Source organism: Pinus tabuliformis, chromosome 9 (assembly GCF_031772625.1).
Source record: "Pinus tabuliformis cultivar Carrire ecotype Pingquan chromosome 9, CPIR1, whole genome shotgun sequence".
Taxonomy (NCBI): Eukaryota; Viridiplantae; Streptophyta; class Pinopsida; order Pinales; family Pinaceae; genus Pinus; species Pinus tabuliformis.
In genome coordinates, this window is record NC_142307.1 from 1,022,672,771 (window position 1) to 1,022,693,836 (window position 21,066).

A 21,066-nucleotide genomic window follows, 5' to 3' on the forward strand; every position below is an offset into this window, starting at 1 on the left:
CAATACGAAGCTATTGGCAAGAATATGAACATGTCTATGCGACTTCCCAACAAAAGACCGCATTCTATATGCAAATTGAACCCGAGCGTAATGAGATGCTCCAAACAAGAATATGAACATGGCAAGGCAACTTCTCAAGTAAAAGCCGCATTCTATAGCAAATCGAACCGAGAGTAATGAGATGCCGTGAAGTCCAGTGAAGGAGAGATTCTATAGTAATGAGATGCTGATGCTGTGAAGCCCAGTGAGGGATAAAATCAATAGAATTAGAAATGAAATGAAAACCTACGTTGAAATAAGAACTTCGACGTAAATCACATGCGTAAAGATAAAATCAATAGAATTAGAAATGAAATGAAAACCTAAGTTTGAAATAAGAACTTCGGCCTAAATCACATGCGTAAATCACATGTAGAAATCTGTAGAAATCACATGTTCTGTAGAAATCACATGTAGAAAGACCAATTCAATAACCTAAGTTGAAGTTCAACATTTAATTTGTTTTATTTACTTCTTAAAAAACAACTTTCTATTTCTTTTAATTAACCACCATGATGTGAAAAAATATCCATAAGATGGTCCTAGATCTTTTAAGTGACAAGAGGCTTGCACCTAAGTTTTTTAATCCCTATCAATGCCCACTAGGTAAGAGGCTATGAGGCTTGCACCTCAGTTTTTTAATCCCTCTCGATGCCGACTAGTCCCTATCAATGCCCACTGCACCTCAGTTTTTTAATCCCTCTCGATGCCCACTAGATGTATTTAGTTAGAATGTAAATATAATTATTATGATTTCATCCAAGATTTTTTATTTTTTAAACAGAATTGAGAACAGGATATCTGTGGCATATAATCCACCATGCGATGTACAATAACGTTATACCTAGTAATAGTTTAATTTGCTGCAACAATTTTGCCATTTCTTTGCATTGAGTATTCTCCGACTAGTAAACTTAGTCTCTCCTCAACTGGCATACCTAATATAACTTCTCACAAAGTGCAAAAGTTTATGCCATTACTTTGCATAGAGTATTCTCCTATCTAGTAAACTTAGTCTCTCCTCAACTGGCATTACCTAATATAACTTCTCAAAGTGCAAAAATTTATGTGAAGCATATAGAACACCTAATATAACTTCTCAAAGTACAAAAGTTTGTGTGAAGCATATAGAACACAATTTTTGTCCGCAAGCGAGACATCATGATAAGATGTTACGGACGTCTTAACAGCAAAGCAATTTACAACCAAATTTAAAAAGCAGGAGGAAACTTTAGCTCACTAGTTCGCTTATTCGCTTATTGATAGGAGTAGTTCTCAATATTGCCATGCTCAAAAGATGAAAATACAACCAGGTGTATGAAATTAAACTCACTACTTTAAAACGGGTCACATCAACTTTGTCTTCAAACATACATGGAACGCTCCAACCTTGATAAATGAATAACAGATAACATATACATCCCAACCTTGATAAATTAATAACATATAACATATATATCCGAGCAAAGCCGTTTTTCGAAAAGCTTATTTTTTTCCTAGAAGGCTTAAGCTTGTTATTTCTCTGCATCTTGATATTTGAAATATTGTCGAGTTCTAAATCGGTAATATGAATATTCTTTGCCCAAAAAACCTCCACCGCATAAAAAATATACAGAAATAATTTCTTGTATATTTATCAAGAAATACTGGACAAGCTGATCGCATCCGTGACTTGGGCTCATCATCAACTTCTTACCATCTAAAGATGGATCAGTAGCCTGTTCTTCAAAACACATCGAATAACGACGAAACCATGTCAGAATCTGAAAAGACCTGTCACACACAACAAAGAAGCCAAACAAAAAAGGATGGAAGTATAACAGTAGCATAACCGAATCTTGATTATATTAGGTCAAAAGAAGATTAAATAATAATAGGCATGGTGAAGCAACGCTTCCTGTCACATCCCTACATAAAATTAACCTAAACAATATAACAGCAAAATGCAGCGTCAGTATGTTGAGGACAGCTTTATTGCAGAAAATATTAAATATTAATTTGAAAAACAAAAACAAAAACAAAACAAAAAACAAAATCATTCCAAGGTCAGCCTGCATTTGATGTAGCAGGCACACAGTGCAAAAATGGGCACTTCTGGACCGAAACCCCTAAAAAAAAAAAGGGGCACTTCTAAACGCGCCCCACCTCGCCCCCACACATAAAAAAAGGGCACTTTGGGCCACCCCAAGGAATGGGATTCTTCTGGCATTCCCCCACGAAAGGGGAATAAAAAGGGACTTCTGGGCATCTCCCAAATTTTTGCCTACAAGGGTTTAAAAAGGGCACTTTTGGGCCAGCCCCAAGGAACGGGATTCTTCTGGGCATTCCCCCACGAAAGGGGAATAAAAAGGGACTTCTGTGCATCTCGCAAATTTCTGCGAGAAGGGTTTAAAAAATGACAAAACAAAAATAATGTATTAAAACCCCTACCTCACTTTCACTTTTATTAATACCTTTTATTCACTCACTTTCACTTTTATTTACCTTTTATTCACTCCCACTCCTTGATGTCATTTTATTTTCAATGTTCATTGTCCATTGTTAAATTTCACTTTTGACCTTTTGAGTCTCGATTCTAGATCCTGATGACCTAGACCGAGTCTTTGATTGTCATTCTTTACAACTATTTTTGAGTTTGAGTAATTTCAATTTACTATTTCAGATTCAATGTCTACTAAATTAATTTAGTAATTTTTTTCTTAGTACTAATTAGATTCCAGAATGATGAATTTAAATCAATGTATTGATATTACACTATATGAATAAATGTATTTCCTTATTGAATTTGAATCTAAATCATGTTTATATCATTTATGAGTTCGAATTTAGTAATATTTTACTTTTTACTATTTAGTATTTACGGTGCACAATGATGAAATTGCATGGGATGAATTCTTATTGTTGGATTTTACAATTATTATATTTATTTCTATACTTTTAGAGATGCGGACTCCTATGCCAGAGACCCCAACGTCCCCGTTTTGAATTCCCCCGAAATTTGGGGGTGCTTCCACATGTCCCCCCATGGGACATGTGCATCTCTGCCCACTCACACTCCCCCATCCCAGAAACATGGTGGAACATTCTATAGAAGGGTTCGGGGGTGCCAGTGTGGGGATGCTAATTTTAAAATCAGGGTAGGCCGGAGGTGCATCACACAACCACACATATGCATGCATAAAACATAGGAAAATTAAAATAGCTTAAAAACAGAACTAGAATTTATGTAAAACAGTAAAGCTTATAAGTTATAACATAAAACCCTGCAATCTGAATTTAAAATCAAAATATATACATCATTAAACATCAGCATTCTGCAATTAGTATCCTGCAATTTGTATGGCTCTGAAAAATATCCAAGGGAGGTTACACAGTCGTAGAAAGTACAATCTTTATTTTGGCACAGGACACACAAGTTGGATCTCTGTAATAGGTTGCCAGGCAACAGAAAATACAAATCGACCTTTGTACATACTACAGCTAATGGACAAAAAATACTAGATTAAACCTCTACATCACGGAGGTGGGCATGAAATATGCTCAAATTTTTAAGATAACTTAGTAAATAAGATTAGATTATTTTATTTATTGTTCAATAAATAGGTCAATGGAACTAGAGAGGACCAATGGTCAATAGACAACGGAAGTGTCCATAACACCCTAGATACTAAAAAGCTAGACAAAATGGAAAGACACAATTTGGCAATGGGAAAAAAGAGAAGTAGCAAGATCTAGGTAAAGCAAAGGACCAAAATCCTAAGAGGCCTGAGAGGCCGTAGCACAGCAACAGCAACATCACTGGAAACAAAAGCAAAAGTAGAGTCAGAAGAGAAAAAATAGGTACTCAGTGAGCATTACTCTACATGGTGTGGATCTAGCGTCCTGGGGAAGGAAGTACTTATCTAAGAGGTGGGAAGTAGTCTGTTCCCTCACTAATCCACGACAAAGAGAGTCAAGAAGCAGAGAGTCCATCTAGTGCTTACTATCATAAGTGGTCAAGATATTTTGGAAGAGAGAAGTGACAATCTTGGTAGTACCACGTCTAGAGTGGTCACAGTCTATAGGATGTGGACTATCACTTTACAAAGGTATAGCACCAGCATCTTCAGTTGAGGTAGCGAAAGAAAATTGGAAGGGAACCGCCCCCAAATCTCAGAGTAAATGGGACATGTTGTCGCTCAGATTGTAAGATTGTACAGACACTACGACAACAACTCGGACCAAGGGCTATCACTCTGATCTCCGGCCTCTCTATTCTGGATATCTCCCAAAAGCAGACTATGGGGGATGGTCCCGATGGAAATGTGAAGATAAAGGACAAGTTGGCAACCATCCCGATGGAAATGTGAAGATAAAGGACAAGTTGGCAACCAAAAACTCTGGGAGACAAGATTGAGTGGCCTAGCTACTTGGTTAATTTTTAAACAAGATTTAAGGATTAGATTAAATTCAAATGTGAGACCAATCACTGCTTGAATGCTTACTAACCTATATGCTATGCAAATCCTATGACCTCGATGTGATGCAAGAATCTTGGCTACTTTTAGTTATACGCCTATTCTAAGTAAGACCTTCCTCTCAACTACTTTGGAACCAGTCTTTAGAGTAGGTTGTGGGATGGAAGCCAACGGGAAGTAAGCAAAGGCTTGGTTAACGATGCATCCCCCTATGTTCCAACCACCTGATGCCTTCGGCGCTGTTAAGACAGTGGCTCTGACGACTGCAATGTCATCGTGTTAACCACTAGAAAGGTGTTGAATCCCTCAAGTTAAGTTGAGAGAGGGTGGCCCTAGATGTCTATCAACCAAGTTTATGCTTAGAGGTAAGTTATTAATGCAACTAAACTTAGGATGCTTGTGCAAGGGGTATGAGTGATTCTTAGGTTAAGATTGCTTAATGTTTTAAGTACTTTAGTTATGATTAGCCTTTATGACGAGAGTACTTGATAAATGAATGGAGAGACAATCTTATCACCAAGAATGTGACAAATTCTCAAGTGCCAATGAGATACAAAAATACCCACAAGATACAAAATCCCAACAACTACGAGACGTGCTGAAATCTCGTAATAACTTAATCAATACTTAATCAAGATATTAATTTCAAGATTATCAATGCTTCCACTTCAAGACAATGCCACAATGATTACTCCTTGAAACGATTAGAGATCTCTAAAGATATTTTCAACAAGATAAATACCAATCTCCAATTAACAAGAGTTGTTCAATTACTTAGATGTCAAAAAGATTCTCAACTGCACTAGATCACAAATTGCCCAATGACAATTAAAACAAGTTACTCGAACGCCAATTAAATAACAGACACTTAATCTTTTCAACAAGACACCAATTGATATTTTAAGGTGCTTTTACTGAGTGAGCTTATGTGCAAATTTAAATATTTCTTAGAGCTTACACAAGTCAAGCAAATGTTAGATTCCAATGTTTAGCAATCCTTCTTCAAGATAGCATTCAAAACAATGAGAGCTCTTGCGTAACTTGCATTCCAATTAAATGAGAAATTATTAACACTTTAGGACAGCAGTGAGATTATGTATGACAGCAGTAGATATCTCATGAAAACAGTGAGCTACTAGTGCAATAACTTGTGCCCAAAAATGTCAAACAATTTCTAGATGCCAAAACATGTTTGCCGATATGCAATTATGAGTTAACAAGCATTTTTTATGATGTAGCTTCAGGATATATAAGATCTGATCAGAGTTTTATGCAGAGACATCCATCATGAAATCAGTTAGATCCATACCAAATAAATAATGCCCAATCCACAAGTTGACTAGTAAATTTATACCATGAGTTTCTTAGTGCATTTAAGCAACTTGTATGTTAATTTTAGAGCATCCAATGCTAAATTTAATCGCTGTTATGAATGTATTTAGAGAGCTGTAGCAAACAGTGAGGAAATGATGAGGGTTTAGAGATAAAACCCTCGGCTCCAAGGCCTTAAAGATTGCTTGCCCAAGTTGCCAATTTTTTTCCAAATGACTTGGCACCTGAAAACACAAAACTTGAGCCAATTTCTCCTACAAAGCCCACAATTATTCAGTCCAGAAATCCAAGTGCACCCACAGAGATGAGATGAAGCCGAATGAGGGTCAAGAAAAAGGTTGGAAAGGAAGGGAAGAGGCCTAATAGGCCTGCGGCTAAGAGGATAAAGGCCTAGAGGCTTGTGGCACAAGGGAAGGAGCCCTAAAGGGTTGTCGTGGACCCACAAGGGCCATGGCCTAGGAGAAGGGGTCAAGGAGACAAAAGAAGCCCTAAGGCCTATGGCCTAGGGTTCCAAGGCCTTAAAGGCCAACCGCAAGCCCTAAAGAGGGTTGCGGCTAGGAGAAAAGAGGGAGCCACAAGGGAAGAGGAGAGAAGGGAAGAAGAGGAGGTTGAGAGCCTAGAGGGGAGAAAGGGCTAGACGAATGGCAAGAGGGCCATGGCAAAGGCCAAGAGGGGAGGCCGAGAGACTTATGGCTAACACCAACGACAAGGGTAAATAGGTCAAGTTGAGTGGCCTAGAGGCCACTGCCAGGCCTGAGAAGGCCGAAAAAGGCTGACGCTGGGACCTTAGAGGCTCGACGGCTAGCTTGGAGGAGGACACTGAGCCTCAAGGCCCTAAAAAAAAATTGAAACCTTTGCCAGAAAATCATTTTCTTTCAAATCTTCATATTTACTTCAAAATTCTTTAGTTGTTGGCCCCGCAAAAAAATTGTAGAGGTTAAATCTTACCCTCAAGGGCCTAGATCTAGCTCTAATCCAACAATTCTCCTTTGATCTCCTTTGATCTCACCTGCACAAATAAATTTTATAATAGCCCTAAACCCCAATATATACAAAAATTCAAAATCCCAAAACCCTAGAGAAAAACCCGAGTTGCAAACAAGGGTTAGAAAATAAAATAATTTACAAATTTATTATACAAGAACATATTTACAAAATATACAAATGTACAATGCTTGGAAGAATTTTGAGAATGAAAATTTTTATAGATTTTGACAATCGCTAAAAATGTATTTCGAAAAATAGAAACATATAAAATATTCAAGATCCAAACATAGTCAGCCTGTGCCCACAGTTTGTGAACTTGGAGGCCAAGGGCTGGGGAACCCGCAAACACTATATATCTTCTCAAGAATAAACTGTTCGAACAACAATGAATCAAATCACCTAAGATAAGCCCAAAACTTACCAATAGAATGTTCCTATCATCTACAATGAAATAATGATTTAATAAAATTTTAAAACACAATATAGGAATGCTCGTACCCAGCACATACCACAAATCAGTGGAACAGAGACACCATGAACTACACCCCAAAGTCTTTTATTACGATTATCAAAACATTCCCAGCGGGTGAATAGCTTTACATCATCTTTACATAGTTACATTAGCCAAAAGAGACGCTGGCTTGAAACACAAATGACCTCTAATTTATAGATAAATCCTCCAAGTGGAAAATAACGGCTAGTTGCTTTGATCCCTGTCAAAATAATCTCGGTCGTCAATAGATCCTTAATGAACTTCTAATCTCCGCTGTCGAAAATACTTAATTTTACTTAATTTTGAGGAATTTTCGAATTTCTCACTAAACCCATTTTTTATTAGCTCAAAAATAATTATTTTGAGTTAATTTCCTCAAAAATTTGACTATGATTTAATCACCAAGGTCTAGGGGTCCATTTTTTCTTGAAATTTTCAATATTCCCTTAGTGGGGAACCACCAAAAATTAATTTCTTTAAGACCCACGAATTTTTCCACTTGGAGAATTGAATTTCTCTAACATTTTATTTTTTGACTCTAATTAATTAATTTTTTGGCTTAGGATTAATTTTATTTTTGCTAGAAAAAATAATTAATTGACACTAGAGGGGATTAATAATTTTTCCACCCTCAAATATTTTAGCCACGGTGTCTGAGTATGAAGGACCATGCACTAAAATATTTTTTACATAAGCTTTTACAAAATTCAACCCTCAGAGGGGAAATACCCTACCCGTTCATTATAGACCCTCAAAATACATATACCCAATTCTGCGACACAACATGATTTAATCAATCAAGTGACTTGTAATAAAATAATTTAGCCAATTAGCTTAAATTATTTCCAAATCATTTTTACAAAAGACTACTAAAACACTAAAGACTCCCATAAGACTTTGACGATAAATTCCACCCTAGCTTTAGGGTGAGGTTGGAGGGAAAAACTCTACCAATCATCCGTGTTTAGAAACAAAGATAAATTAGTGAGACAAAAAAACCTCCCAGGATGAAATTTGTTGCCAAAATAATAGGTTTACCTAGGTTGTTACATACATACACGGTCCTACTAGCATCATTTACATTACAAATTTTGCAGAATGGGTCTTCAATGACTCAAAGAGTTGATGGTTGATGATTCTGACTTTGAAAAATATGGTACAATTGCTTCCTTGGAACACTGACAAAATGTGTGCAACAGGACATACAAACAATCTGCTCTTCAAACTCAATCTCATGCAAATGGCGTAGCTAGAAAATCCTCTCAGAGCATCGAATCTAGTGATCTATCTCAATTTGTAGATGGTGGGAGCAAACTTGTAACTGCTCAAGGAGGATCTAAAGGCCTTGAACCCAATGTCATCGAATATAAACAAGACAAATAATGAAGTTACCCTACAACTACATGAAGTACTCATAATAAAAGCCATCTTTACAACTTAGGTCTACGGGGTGACCCAAGTGCTTTAGATGTATGCATGATTGATCTCTCCTTTGGTGGGGAGGAGATGACCAGGTCCATCCAAAGAGTCACTGAAATGAGGGAGACGCTCCATAGAAATGTCAATGCCATGAGAAGTGAAGCCACCTCAAAAACCCATCATTGTCTACAACCAAAAAGGTCAATCTCCTTGACAAAGTATAGAGCAAGATTATCTACCACATGCAAACATTGAGACCCCCAAATACAAACTCTATGAAAGTGGAAAAGAACTCTGAAAGAGTTCTCCAAGCGTGAAATACATGTCCCAAACTCAACTTGCATAATGGCCCAAGGGCTATCCATTTGCAACAAATCATCTACTAGAGTGTGAAAGAGTGCACCTTGTTACCCTTCCAAATACAAGGGTAACACTAGAAGAAATGTTTTCTCCTATGTTGTAGCTTGCTACCAACAACAACAACCCTACCATGATCCATAGATGACCAGCCTCAAATGTCTCTTATTCAATTTCCAATCAGTGCACTCATTAATCTAGCCTACTCATTCGATGAAGGTGTGTCATGTATTGTGAAGTATTTTAACCACTTTTGCATTCAAGTGCTTCCATTTAAGGTTCAAGGCATTCTAGTATGGATCACAACTTGAAATTAGATTATTGACAGCTATTGATTGTGTACTTGTTCACTTACTTCACCGCAATGGTTATCATGTTTTCCTATTCCAGTATGACCTTTCTAGGGTCTTTCTTTCAATGTCTATGAGAGGCACAAATAGGAGGATTTGATGATAGTAACGCTCCATGTTATTCATACTTAAAACTTGTCATCATTCTCTATGTTTGTTATCTCATCTTTGGTTGGTTGTCGCCAATCGCTTATACTAGTCCCTGTTGGCCATGTCTTATGAGAAGAAGGGGTTGAATATACCCAAGGTTGATATGGTTGTAAGAAAAGAAAAAGAATGAGCCAGAAGTCAAATTGCAAAAGAATGCAAGAGGTGTAAAGTAATCAAAAGCCAATTGTAGCTTGAGCTTTACCCCCTCTTATATAGCAACTCATTCTTCAAGAGTATCCATGCATATCATGACTGTCAAAGTAATAGGAACTCTTAGTGAACATCCTCACCTCGATGAAGCGATAAATTGCCCGTCATTAAAGGGGGATTATATCATCATTATTACATGATAAATCGATAAATCTTGTTAAACAAAATGTATCAAAGCAAAATAGAAAAAGGTGAATGTGGGGGCTTGGAAAAATAAAGGTGAGGGAAGGTAACAAACAGTTAAGTGATCCCTCTACAAAGGTGTTCATGGACAATGGTTTGCATAGCTTAGTAGAAGACTATGACACCTTTCATGGAGTAAACCCAAAGCCATAAAAGCACCTACCACTTTTAGCTATCATTTGAAAGTGTTGACCTAGGAACTATTCATCCCCTTAGGGTTGGAAGCACCTAATAAGGTCATGTGATAACCCTCCCATACCTAACTGTGGTAGCTTGTGCACAATCACAAGTTAGTAGGACATTTGAAGATTATACTTATAAGAAGGACTCTGATGGCTTCAACATTGAATATGGTCGATCTTGGTGTTTTTATGGTTCTTGTATCCATGATGTTGATTTCACTTGATTCCTTGAGTATGTGTTAGGTAATTCTTACAAATGCAGCAAGAATCCCTTGTGGGATTAGATGATGTTTCTCCAAGAACTTTGTAGAGGATGTCCAACCATATTCCATGACAACATAGGACACTTGATGATGGACATTGGACCTCCTATGGGGAACATTGCCCTTGATGAGGACTTAGCACATATGATGAGACACTTCCTCAGTGTCAAGACCTTGGACATTAATAATATAGGCATGGGCATTTCTCAAAAGTCTGGTGTATCTAGGAGATGACAATATTCTCATAGGCTGGCACTTTAACTTCTCGATGGATGTTGCTTTTCTCTTATGAGGATTGATGATGACGATAACTTGGGACCACTTTGGAGGGGAATGTACACTTTCTACCATGGTGACATCATGCCCTAGCACAATGATATCACACATATGATGCAATTGATAATGATGTGGGTGTTCTTGAGGATGATGTTGAGCTTGAGAGAGTTTTCCTTTGATGATGAGGCACTATTTTCATGGGGATACATGACTTGTGGGATGAGAGACACCCCTTGAGCCATTTATTGCACCTTTTCATGGAGAGACGTGCCTTTTAGAGGACAATGTCACTCTTGGAGGGATCTAGACTCACGCATGTGGGCTATTAAGGATTATTTTAATGTTCTTTCATTCTTTTGGCCATATTTGGGAGTATCATAGAATTGACCTTGTATCATAGAATTAATTATTTTTAGGGCTTTTTTATCTAATTTGAGGAGAATTCGCATGGCTAACCTCATATAAATAAGAGTCGATTTCTTCTTGCATCAATCGTAACACTTGGACTATTACAATTCTTCATTAGTGATCTTTCTCTCTAGTGTGCAATGGAGGCCTAGTTGAGTGACTTTCTTGGGTGGATGGTGTTGATGTGATGTGATCTCTTTTCATGGATGCTTATGTTGGATCTTGGATGTGGCATGGTGAAGTAAGTTATTTTACTTGTTTTATCTTGGTTTACGTTCCATGGGATGTATGTTCTTGTGCTAAGTTAGTTTATTTGGTATTTTCTTCATTTTCCCTTTTTGAGTGAAGCCCTTTCTCCAAGTATGTCAGGAATAGAGAACGCAAATTGAAAATCCTAGGGCAAGTTAGTTTATTTTCCCTAGTTTTGTTTGGATGTAGAATCACTCCAAAAAAACCCTACAAAAGTTTGTATCCTAAACTTCATTTGCCCTAGATTGAGAAGGCATTAGCTTTTCTCATTTGTGGCACTACTTTGAAATCCAAAGCTCGTTTTTCTTTTTATTTTGGGGTAAGTTAGGGTTACATTACAACAAAATCTCATGTTTTTAGCATCTAATGACTCGATGATATATGCCCTAGAGTTAGGGTTTGTTTTAAAGAGCATTACAGAAGCCCATTCAAAGTTTATGTATTTTTAACGCTTGTTGTATACACACACCCAATTAATCAAATATATAAATGATCCCCAAGCCTCAACCCCATAAAATATTGTGGGTTTGACATTGGTGTCAAAAAGGAGCATCTTTGTAAGGATGACTTGGAAGTGCAAGTGGAAATATTTGCACTCAAGCAATGCCAAGGAATCATAGCCCTTGTTGAGTTGGAGTTGGAAAGCACACCTCATGGAGAACCCTAGGGCAAGTTAGTTTATTTGCCCTAGTTTTGTTTGGATTTAGAATCACTCCAAAATAAATTGTATAATTGTTTGTATCCTAAACTTCATTTGCCCTAGATTGAGAAGGCACTAGTTTTTCTCATTTGTGGCACTACTTTGAAATCCAAAGCTCGTTTTTCTTTTTATTTTGGGGTAAGTTAGGGTTACATTACAACAAAATCTCATGTTTTTAGCATTTAATGACTCGATGATGTATGCCCTAGAGTTAGGGTTTGTTTTAAAGTGCATTACAAAAGGTCATTCAAAGTTTAGGTATTTTTAACCATTTTCTAGGGTTGACGTCATACTTTATTTGTTGTTATATGTTTTATCAACCATCAAAATTTATTCTGACGTTGTCCTCAGTTTACTGTTAAATTAAGCCTTCATTCCATATAATTTTTACATTTTTTAGTTTATAAATTTCTTGCTATTATAAATTATTGTTTCATTTGCTGGTTGAAAACCTTAGTTTATAGCAGCCTTGAGTTTTCCTTGATTTGATGTGTTCAGAGGACCTATTTGAGACTCCTAACATTAAACCTTGCTTTTAGATTGACTCATAACCCTTTTGCTCCTGATTCTTGAACTTAATCCACTACAAACACTAGTTTGTCGTACCATTATACAATGGATTTCTTCTGTAGGATCCTTAGACGACATTTAGTTTAAGATCCGTTGGCTACTTGATCCTTAAGCCCTACTAGGGAAGCCTCCCTTATGTTGGATTATGTCCTTCACAAAAGAGAGGGGAGTAGTCACTGAGGTGATAATGGCAACACTCACATGTATTGCACAATGTCTAAGTCACCTAGTGAGATTTTGCATTAGGTGCTAGATTTTGTTGTATACACACACCCAATTAATCAAAGATATAAATGATCCCCAAGTCTCAACCCCGTAAATATTGTGGGTTTGACAATGGTGTCAAAAAGGAGCATCTTCGTAAGGATGACTTGGAAGTGCAAGTGAAAAAAAAATTGTACTCAAGCAATGCCAAGGAAGCATAGCCCTTGTTGAGTTGGAGTTAGAAAGCACACCTCATGGAGAACCCAGAACCCGTGAACTAGACCCCCATTATGTGTAGATTTTGGTAACCTCCACTTCACCCCCAATGAAAAGAAATGAAAATTTTCCAACAATATTTTAGAGATGTTGAAAATCGTGACCCAAGTTTTGCTAAGGTTGACCACCATCTACTTAGATCACAAAAGAGTCCAATGCCCCTGATGGGAGTTAAAATCTCAATATTGGGTTGCTATGTGTAGACAGTGGATTGCAAATAGAAACAATCCTCCTTGTCGACTCGTACACTAGCTCAAGGGTGGTTTGTAGTTGAGAGAAATAGAACAAGAAGCCTATGGTTGGGACGAACATCCCTTGTATGCAACTAGTTGGTTCTTCTATAAAAAGATAGACGTTTATTATTTCTCTTATGTTAATTTTACTTTGTAAATATTTTATTTGATGTTGCCTATTTTGCTATATATGCATTCACAAATTTTGAAATTAATGCTAGTTGTGTGAGCATTTTCATCTTGTTTCCTGCATGTAATTTAAAAAGTATCATACGATAGTATTTGGTTTTAGTGGGCAAGTACATTACAAAAACTTCCCTTGATAAAGTCATAAAGCATTGTTGAGTGCAGAATCACGCTTCCACCAACTCATAGTGCCTTGGGAGGAGACCAATGTCCCACAACCTCTAGAACAAGGATGCCCTCAAAATCGAGTCAAAGGATATCAAAAATCTTGCAAAACAACAAAATAATTTGAAAGACCATTGCATAACCTCAATAACAGCATTGAGTATGACAATGTGTATGGTTGTTTTTCTAGAGACCACCTTGCTTTATAGCCCTGAGTTTGTTCCTCTTGAAATACTCTAGCACCCACATGTTGGGAATCGTAGCATATAGTTTGGTAAGAGCCTACCCAAGCATGACAGTCCTATAGTTGCTCAAATCAAAATTCTTGCTGAATTTAAACTAAGGTTGATGATGTGTTGAGAACATGATTGGGGCAAGCCCTAATAAAACAATTACGTCAAAGAGATCAACAATAGATGTGAGAAAGACTATACCATGTTTGAGCTATCACGCCTAAAAGTCATCACTATCAATTGCTCCATTCAAATTCAAAACCTAGATACTCTTCTCAAGGTCTCCTAAGAAAACGTGTAGCAAGCGGTGGGGGGAAACTAGAAGGGGCAATGGATGGTAGGGGGCTAAGTTGGTAAGTTGTAGAGGAAAGTGACATGACAAACCCTATAGTGGTTGTTAATGTTGAATGAAAGCGAGGTTTTCTTATAGAGGATAGTATGCCAAAAAAATTTAGGAGAAGTGGGGCTTTTCTAAAAAGGATTGTATTCTACAAACTTTTTTGCAGAGGTGCAAAGCACCAACAAAAGTTCGCCTCTTCTTGAGACGAGAAAACCATGGTTCTTGCATCTAAGGAGAAAAGCATACCCACCTACATATGGGCTACAAGAAGGGTCATGAATAAGGACAATCTAGAGATATTGTGCATAGCCTTACATTTGTCTTAAAACCAAACGGACATGTGGTATGCTCTTAACAATAGACAGGTTTCATATGATGAATGATATTGGGATAGGAGTATAAATTCACTTTCCACATGCATTCAAAAGTGAATAGCATTTGTGTTGGAAAATGTAACTAGGTTCGGTCTTCATTAAATGTATTTGAAGTCATCTTGTAATGTACTTGTCAAAAGAATAAAGAAAAGAATTTTTATTATTATTATTGTAACTTATTAAAGCATGGGTTTCATTCTTGGGTCACCATGTTTTAGGTCAAAATCCCCACTGAGGACTTCTAGGATTTATTTTGAGTCAATAGAGTCATTATACTTTTAAAGAGACCCTTCTTGGGCTTTTGAATCATGTAAAAAAGTTTAGTATTGAGTCAAATATAATTTATGTATCCTCCACATCAAGTCGGCCTAGAAGAGATCCAGTCAGCCTAGGGAGATCAATTCAACCTCCCTTGAAGCCTATAAATAGAAGCAAGTTGAATTCATTTGGTGCATCTCATCTCAAGCAAGTTCGATATCTCTGAGGAAGTCGGAGAAGTGCGAAGTGGGTCTAAGGAAGCCAAAGGAAGTGCAAGTTGGAGTCTTGGGAGAAGAAGAAAAACGAAATTTTGGTGCCTCTCTCTCTTTGTTTCATGCCCTAGTTTGGGAGATCGAAGTCTTCCAAGTTTCGTTGATGCCAGAAGCTGCTACATAGTCGAAGTTGCTGGAAAAGAGGTCGAAGATCTGGGAGGCTGACTTGGTGTGGAGGGAAGGTTTGGTCTTTGTCTAGGGTGAAGAGTCTCAAAGAATATTATTGAAAGGAAGAAAATTTTGACTGGGTTTTGCTTTCGACGAGGGTTTTTCCCTAGCATAGTGCCTATATCTAGTGTCCATTGTTTTATGTGCTTTCGCTTTGGTAATTGCTTGATGAACTAAAGAAAGAAGATATAAAGAAAACTTATTAAGAAGTCAAGAATATCACAAGTAATTATCAAGTATAAAAAATTATTTTTGCCTTTCTGATTTTCGAACAATTTGGCCTTTAACAGGCTAAGAGAAGAAAAGGGTATGAAGAGAGGGAAATGCTAGGAAAAGTGGATTGTGTAAGCATTTGATACTCAACATAAAAAAGTATCAAAGTGCATGTTATTTGGTTAGCAAAGGGGCAGGGAGGCGAGGGAAGAAGGGGGATCTTATATAGGGTGAAAACACAAAAGGTGTGGTTAGTGATGGGTGGTGATGAGGAGACAAAGAGATCACAGATTTGAGGTAGCAAAGCTTGGTTTTCCAAGATAGTTTACATTATTAGCCCCACCATTGTGGGAAGACATTTGTACTTGTCAAACTCCAGGTAACATGGGAGCCCATTGAAAATGATAAGATCATGGGATTTTCCAAGCTGGTGAAGGTGTCTACCATAGGTTGCGGTGAGACTAAAAGCACCAATCAAGAATATTTAAACCCCAATAACAATTGGTCTACCACAGGAGGCAAATAACATCCTCCACCAGATCATGGACTGATGTTTAGAGGGATCAAATGCAAGCATTGAATTCACCCACAGGAATGACCTCTCCCTATGACAAAGAAAGGGGCCACCATTCACGTAACAAAACCCCTAGCCTATGCAAACTAGACCAATCATATAGTTGGGCATGGAGGATGTAAATAAAAACCTAAAAAATGAGGATACTAGGAATCAAATTAGACCATACAAATCACAAGATTGTTTCAAGAGGACATCCCTCAAGTTTTGTTAAGGGCACCTTACCACACTCGAGATGTGGGACATGTCGAATGGCACAACAAGGGTGTCCTTGAGGTTAGGGATACATCAAATGGTGACAGACACGTGTGCAAATTTAACAAGTATTATATGGTATTTCCAATGGGATCAACGATTGGAATGTCTATATAAAGAAGCATCACCCTAGATATTTCCTAATCAGATCGATGCTTGAATCATAATTAACTAGCATGCAACACCCAAGATATTTCCCAATGGGATCAACACGTGTACAAAATGCATTCCCCATTTCTTTTCACTTTTAACTCATTTTAATAAAAAAGTTACAATGAACACATTAGGTAGGTTATGCCACAAAGTAGTCAACTTAAAGACCATGTGTTTATGTGGTAGGAAGAATGGAAATGAACATCAAGTAGTAATAATCATGCATGTTCTAGTGGGATGTAAGGGGCTTGTCGATGTAAAGAAACATTGTCAATAGGTTGTATTGCATTTTAACTTGCAAATCTCATGTATTTATACATATATGAGGTTGAGGTTGTCAGGTAAACGGAGATTGGTCAATAAAATTCAAGACATGCTACCTCAACCTGTTAAAATGTGAGGGAACAATGCCTATGTTAAGAAAAAGTCGTGATTATAATAATAATTTCTCAAACTACCCCTATCTAATGCAAAGCGAGATGAGGGTCTACCTGATAAGAATATTATGATTAATAACAAGACATGAACTTATCAATGTTCCACAAAGTTTCTAGGATGGGGAAACACAAGAGCGGGGATACGCACAAGGGGGACATGTATAAGCAACCTGAGCAGGGATAAGAAACATGGGGGCGTCAGAATCATAAAAATTATTAAATTATTAAAAAATTAATATATAAAAATAAAAAATAAAATCCCAACAATATGTCAATAACTAAACTAGTAAATAGTAAATCTTAATAATTATAAAATGTACATCTAAATATCATCATCATTTTGTGTTAGACTATTATGAATCAGAATTATCATTTGACATTTTTGCAATCATCAATGTAAATCTAAAAGTAAATTACTAAATTGAATCCATCATTTGACATTATGCAATCAGTGAATTTAAGTGCCATTGTTTAACACTAGTGACTACACAGTGGCATGAAATTTAAAAATAAAATAAAAATACTAACACAAATTATAATACGACCACAGTATACCACAGATATAAAAAAAAAAAAATTAAATACAAACACAGAAACGAGTTAAAAAAATACTAACACAGAAATCGTGGTGGTTGGGTGGCTCTAAAAGTTTGGACAATGGCTTGGGACAGCGGTCCAACTCACAAAATGTCAAATGATAAATCGCAACTCCATCCTCCAAATGATAAATTGCACTCCAAAATCGCAACTCCAATCTAGTGGCTCCAAGTCACAAAATGAAAATCGCAGCTCCAATCCGGCGGCTCCAAGTCACATAATGAAAATCACAGTGCCAAATGATAAATGATTTGTGCAACTCCAAATGTCTCAGACCCTAGGTTGATGGTAAATCTGAATCGCAACGACTTGCAAATGGAAAACATCCAGGGGGGACAACAAGAAAATCTTGGGCGGCAAGTTAAAATGTCGAGCGGCAGAAGAAGGAAAATGTCAAGCGGCAAAGTCAAATCATAGGGTTAATGAGAAATGTTTTAAAGTTCTAATTTATCCGTTTTTTTAATTTGTAATTGTTTTAATTTTTTATGTTTTTTATTGTTATTAGCGAAAAAAATTGGGGGGATGCCTAGGTGTCTCCCATGCATCCCTCTTGCGTCTCCCCCACAAGGGAGACGTGTTTCATCACCAAAAAAATGTGCCCCCAAAGTTTCCCAAAAAAAGGGGACGTGGGGAAACATTTCCCCAAGAGTTTCCCAATCCTGGGAGAATGGGGGAGCGAGGAAACATGCCCCCCCCCCAGCCTAGGGGATGCATCCCCGTGGAACACTGAAAATTATGATTAGCATATCTTAAACTTTGGATATGGGCTTTTTAAGGGGGAGCGAGGAAACATGCCCCCCCCCCAGCCTAGGGGATGCATCCCCGTGGAACACTGAAAATTATGATTAGCATATCTTAAACTTTGGATATGGGCTTTTTAATTTAATATATAATTTTATCGCTAAACACTTGGGACCAAACACATTATGATTAACCATAAAACTGATGTTAAGATGACAACATTTTAATCACAAGATGCTAATATTCCCCATCAATTCCTCCTATCAACAAAAGCATTAGTTCTTCATTGCAGCCTAAAGTTTGCTAGTGGATGTAATTTCCTTTTTTGGTTAACCAATGTTTTTATCAACAAAAGTGGGAGTAGACTCCAAAAAAGTAAATGCTTGTGTCTACAAGGCAAGTGAAACAAAGGTGAACCAACAAAAATTAAGAGTTCCATCAAGACAACTAGTAAGTTCTTATAAACCATCTCTAACAATATATATTATTTGTCAAGCAATAGACAAAAGTTGCCCAAGAAGAGGAATTATTAGAAATATTACGAGAAGAGGAGTCAAACTATATAGTGACTTCATTAGATAGTTGGTACGTCAAAAGAAAGTGTTGAAAAAGTCACCAAGATCATCAAAAAAAAATAAAGAATGGTAAGTCTAAAATTGTGAAACAACACTATAATCATCAAAAATAAATAAAGATTGATAAGTCTAAAGTTGTGAAACAACAAGGGAACTCGTTGCAAAGAGACATAAGATTATCTTTTTTAATTCAAAGGCTAACCCTTCAAAAACACAATTAGGAGTGTTCATAAACTCATGAGTGACTTCATCAACTTTGTAATTATATGGATTTCAGAGTCTTCAAGATGTTGATCAAAGTGTTCAAATTACTAAGAGATATTTTCTTGAAAGGGGTCTCTTTGTTCATTGTTTCTTCACAATTTGCATACTAGTCTTCTTTGTGACCAAGGTCCTTTTTACAGGATCTTATTGCCTTACATCAAATTGACAGCATGAATGGGTTCAATGGCTAACCCTTGCTAAATGGTGGTACAATACACTTATCATTGTCCTACCAAAATGTCACAATGAACTAATTGCCATTGAAATGGGATAGTGAAAGAGTATGAAATAGACACCAAATTAAAGTTTTGGAGGTTGAAAGGGCCTTTATGAAAAACAAACCAATACAAATTGCCTAAAATTTGGAGAGAACGCAAAAGTCAAATGCCCTTTCTTAGGCCCTTAAATAGACAGAAATATGGAGAATAATAAAAGATCGAAGGCTAATAAGTAAGAAGGAAGATTCAAAAACTTATCAAGTTGAATCCTCTGACTTGAAGGACTTGAAATTGTCAAGCAAACTATTACCAAATCTTCCACTACAATTATATGAAAGCCAATAAAAAAGAAATGTATTTGATATATTTTATATATTTTATATTTGTATCTTTAATATAGAAAAAATAAAGTTATCTGCAATCATAAAATAAAACAGTTTTATTAATGTCCAATTTTACCATTCTATATGACAGCCACGTGGCAGCAAAATAATTCTTTCAGAGAGGTAGGAACAAGATCTACATGGTCTGTCGGCATCATGCCACATGGCATCCACAAATAAGGGGCTTGTCCATTTGAACAGCACACAAAGCACAAGTAGAAAATGCACAACTCCAATGGAAGAATGAACGATATTTAAATTTGGCTAAAGATGAAGCCTATTTGAACTCCAACAATAACTCTAGGATTTTATGAGAATAAGTTTTCACAGGCAGCTATATGAGTTGAAAAGTTTATGTAAGGGATGAGGTTAAAGCCAATGTCTACATCTGATGCCGATATTATTCTTGAAAAACATTCAATAAAGACATTCATCCCATAGTTGGATGCAAAACTCTTGAAAAGAAAACTCTGAAATGTGTAAAAATTATTGGTTAGGAGAAATTTTTACCTTAAAGTAACATACAATGAATACCGACACTAGATATATTATCCATGAGTATAATATTATATAATAAAATACAAATTGAATGGGTTGTTGATGTTTGTAGCATCGTAAGCATTGTAAGGTCTTCTACATAAGCTAAGTGTCTAGCATGTAGGAGAGAATCATCTTTAGGTGCTTGCTCGAGAGGTGCAAGTATTATGAATTCCTTCATAAGTTTTAACTTAGGAAAAGTACATTAATTAGTTTATTGATTAATGTTGGCTATTAAGCTAAAGTTTATAAGGATATATAATTTAATTATTTAAGTGACTAAGATATAATCTCCACCATTGATCTAAGTGGGTTAGGATTTGATCCTATCCCCTTGTCACTTTTAAGATTAGGAATTTGGCTCAATGAAAAATTATAAAGGGAATCAAAGGGAGAGGATGAAAACACAGCATTGTGATTAATAGAGAGATTTTCACAAGGAGTGAGAGGCTCAAGTCACTGAAGAGAAAGGGAAAAGTGTGTAGCGGAATTTTCGGAAGACGAAATTTGAGGAGGTCTAAAGGAAAGGATAGAGATTTGAAGAATAGGGCCAAAAATCCGACCAGGCCAAAATTGGGAGGGGGGAGGTTGGGTTCCAACTAAACCAAGACTTGGAAGCTAAGTTTTCTAAGGAGGCTGAGAATTCCAAGGATAGTCATACAATGAAGAGGAGGTCGAGATTGTAATGTCCCCAACCCAAACTAGGAAAACTAACAACAAAGCGGTTGTCCTTTCCTTGGCTTACCCAAGAGGAGGACGTAGAGCCACGCTAGGTTTGGACGCAT

The 21,066-nt window shown here is 36.8% G+C and overlaps 1 pseudogene across 3 annotated transcripts in view; it reads right to left on the reverse strand.

Annotated features, from left to right (window-relative positions):
* Positions 1-1,337: 1,337 nt before the first annotated feature.
* The window catches only part of LOC149152189 (prohibitin-3, mitochondrial pseudogene), an 84,762-nt pseudogene continuing 65,033 nt past the window's right edge, over positions 1,338-21,066 (reverse strand). The window contains exon 2 of one of the 3 annotated variants that reach the window (XR_016262232.1): positions 1,338-1,762. The product of XR_016262232.1 is annotated as a prohibitin-3, mitochondrial pseudogene, transcript variant X2 (transcript). Of the gene's footprint in view, positions 1,813-21,066 lie in introns of all 3 variants that reach the window. The other 2 variants (XR_016262233.1, XR_016262231.1) reach the window with 2 other exon arrangements.